Genomic DNA, 3,574 nt, shown 5'->3' on the forward strand with positions numbered 1-3,574 from the left:
CAAGTTTATCTTATAAAAACTACCATTTAAAAGTGATCTTGGGCTGGAGAGATGGCTTAGCGGTTAAGCGCTTGCCTGTGAAGCCTAAGGACCCCGGTTTGAGGCTCGGTTCCCCAGGTCCCATGTTAGCCAGATGCACAAGGGGGTGCACGTGTCTGGAGTTCGTTTGCAGAGACTGGAAGCCCTGGCGCGCCCATTCTCTCTCTCTCCCTCTATCTGTCTTTCTCTCTGTGTCTGTCACTGTCAAATAAATAAATAAAAAATTTTTTAAAAAATTAAGTATTAAAAGTGATCTTATCCATTTGATAGTTCCCTCCCCATAGCAAAATAAGTATATTTAAAAAAAAAAAAAAAAGAGAGAGAGAGAGAGAGAGGAGGATAGGAGGGGCACTGAAGAGAAAAGCCCCGGGGATCACAGCAGAGGCAGTATGCGGCTGGGGGAGTTAAATGCCATGGTGGGCCTCCACTCATTTAACCCTCCAGTGTCAAGCCAGGGGGCACAATCAGTAGCTAAGTGATGACAAGACACTGCTGGGGTGTGGACAGAAAAGATGAGGCACTGGGAAGGGCATAGCTGCTAGGGTCTGGTGCAGGAGCCCATCCAGGAACCTGCATCACTCTTTCCCAGTCCCCAAGCTCACATCCTGGTCTCTGAGCACCTGCCCTGTCTCATTCCCTCTCACTTCACTTGCACCTGAGGAATCAGTCCAGTGCTAGACTCCACCCTGGCAAAGGAGGGTGGGCCATAAGCTCCAAGAGCCTTTGCAGCTGTCTGGGGCTTCCCTGGGGTAGACATATGGCTCCTGGGCCCTTTGGGTACTCAACTGCTCCTCACACCTCAGCTAGCCTCTCCTTATATCCATTGCCCCTGAAAATCTGGACCCGCTGCCTGCTCCTGAACTTCCCATTTAGGCCTTGGCAGGGTGGATCTGGTTGGGCCATCTGTACACACAGGAGTTTCTTCCCTCCCAGCACCCATCCAGGCAGGAAGCCAAGATCTGCAGGCCCGCTGTGATCTAGTACACACATTCATACATGTGGGGGCATGGGATACCTTGGGCAGTCCTTCACTCTGGAAAGCACTTTTAGGATACCTTTAAATGCATCCTCTTTCCCAGAGCTGAATGACAATAGCAGCCCCAGTGGAACACACTAACAGCTGGCTCACATCAGAAAGACAGCTCCTGCTTGCAAGGACACCGTGGATCCAAGGCCCGAGGTGTAGGTTCTGAAGCCTATCAAATGGGAGTGTCAGCATCTAGAACATGCAGCCGTGGACGTACTTTAGCTCGTACCTTCTCCCAAAGGCTCTCAGGTGCTGTCAGGGAAAAGCTAAAAAGTGCCACGTTACCTTTTCCCTGAAGTGCGCCTACTCCAGAGGTACTGAGGACCGCCCCAAGCTCTTGGAAGACGGCATGGCATAAGCAAGCTGTTTCTGCCTATTTCCTCACCTGCCAAGCAAGTCATGCTTTCTGGGTGAACAGGTTCACCGTTTCCATGATCACTCCTGAGTAGGACCCCTACCCCACGGGCTTGGCAGACCACAGGGATGGGGGAGGGGTCAAACCCCAAAACCTCCCTTAAGGATCCTTTCTTTAGTAGGACAAAAGTTATTTCACTTCAGAAAATTCATGTTCACAAGCACTGGGTTGGGTTAAAACATGTTTACCATTAAACTGTTGAATCACTAAGAAAAACCCTTCTGGATCAAAGCCCCCCTGTTCCCTTTTTTCTCAGCCTCACTGGGACTCAAGCACCCTTGCTCTGGGTGGGAAAAGGCTCCTTTATACTCACTCTCCCCTGGTTTGAGGGACAAAGACAGGTTTGGCTCAATAGTTTGCCACCCCCTCCAAGCAAACATAAACATTCACAAACCACGCAGAAACACACACTCAGCCAGGTTTAGGGGTGGACAGGGTGGGAGTTTTGGAACAGAGTACGGTCAAGAAGAAAACAGCGAGTTTCCTCCTGCAGTCCTTCCTCTGCAGCAGCCCGCCTCTCCAGTCTTTGTTGGGTAGGGTAGCCTCCGAGAGGGAAGTCAAGATCTCATGTTCTTTGGGACCAAAGGCTTTTGGATAAACAAAAACAGAAGAAACAAATCCCCTTCCCCAATCTTTTCCATTTCAGCTACCAGCTGGCGTCCAAGGTTGTGGGAGCCACACTTCAGTCTTGGTCCTGTACCTTGAGTCCCCACCTGACCTCAGCCAAAGGTCCAGGGACTAGCTCCCCTGCCCAGGAATGCTGTAGGAACTTCGAGACACTCGTCGTCTCAGGTGATTTTGCAGAGCTGAGGCTCTGGAGTCACTGTCCCCTGATGCTCTTTCTTCTGGTCCCCTAGGTCCACTCTTCCAGGAAGGGGGAAGATGCAGAGGGGCGGTGGTGGGACCATCAGAGGGTGCACTCTCAGTAGATTTTTCTGATCATTCCCACCACCCAGGGCCCCTAGTGCCTATAGCGAAAACTGTCCATCGGAAGTCTTGGATTGGCATCCTTGGCACATCTGCTTGTGTCTGAGTAATCGATCTGTCCGCGAAAAACACTGATGACACCGTTCACACTGGTAAGGCTTTTCACCACTGTGCACACGCTTGTGGCATTCCAGGTGGTACTTCTGGATAAAGCGCATATCACATATATCACACTCAAATGGTTTCTCACCAGTGTGAATAAGGATGTGCCTCTTGAGGTGGTAACTGCTCCTAAAGGCTCCAAAGCAGTGTTCACAAATAAAATTTTTTGGAATCTTTACTTGAAAAGAGCCATTTTGTTCCACTACCACCACCTTTTTAACAGTCTTTTTTGAGTGAGAGGTTTCGGCCAAGCTGTCATTGTCTTTGCGGCTCCAGGACTTATCACTGTCTTTTCGGTGGCCCTGACTCGAGCACCTCAGCACATCGGGGTACCTGCCTGCTCGCCATTCTCGGCCTGCTTGCTGGCAATCTGGCTCAGCATCATCTTCTTGCTGGCTGCAGTGGGAACCAAACTCACACCTGCTAGGCCTTCACAAGCCAGGAGACTTGCCTGAGCCATGCTGATTTTTCATTTAATGAACCCAAAAGTTCAGGAGTTCCTTATCCAGCTTTCCTTAAAGACACTGTTGTTTGAAGAGCTGTCACCAAATCACAGTGATGGCTCCTTCCTGTTCTCTCAGTCCAGTTGCCATATTGAACTGCCTTTGTCTTCCAAAATAATTTAGAGTCCTCCAGAGGGAAAACAGGTTTTCCAAGAATTCCTGGTCTCTGCCTGGCTTCTGCCTATTTTCTGAAGAAGACAGTCTGCCACTCTTGGTTTTCCAGTTGAATTCTTTTGTTGAAGCTCTAGGTCTAGTCCAGAAACCTGCCGGCCACGGCCTCCCGCTGGCTCCGCCGCCAGGCCCCAGCACACCGTGCCAAGCCTGCAGCCGCCGCTCTGGTTTCTACTCTTTTGAACTACTTTGCAGGAAGTGAGATGGAAATTGGGGAAAGGAAATTTAGAATCCCTACCCCTAAAGTTATATCCTGTACTGTAATTGACTTTTATATTTGCTGTGTCTTGTACTGCATAGTCTTTTGTGCTGACATTGTAGTTTTTGTAC

General features: G+C 49.8%; 1 pseudogene; it reads right to left on the minus strand.

The window, feature by feature from the left end:
• Positions 1–2,079: 2,079 nt before the first annotated feature.
• On the minus strand, positions 2,080–3,340 carry LOC101610611 (annotated as a pseudogene).
• Between the last annotated feature and the right edge of the window lie 234 nt (positions 3,341–3,574).

Source organism: Jaculus jaculus, chromosome 2, assembly GCF_020740685.1.
Source record: "Jaculus jaculus isolate mJacJac1 chromosome 2, mJacJac1.mat.Y.cur, whole genome shotgun sequence".
In the NCBI taxonomy this organism is placed as follows: Eukaryota; Metazoa; Chordata; class Mammalia; order Rodentia; family Dipodidae; genus Jaculus; species Jaculus jaculus.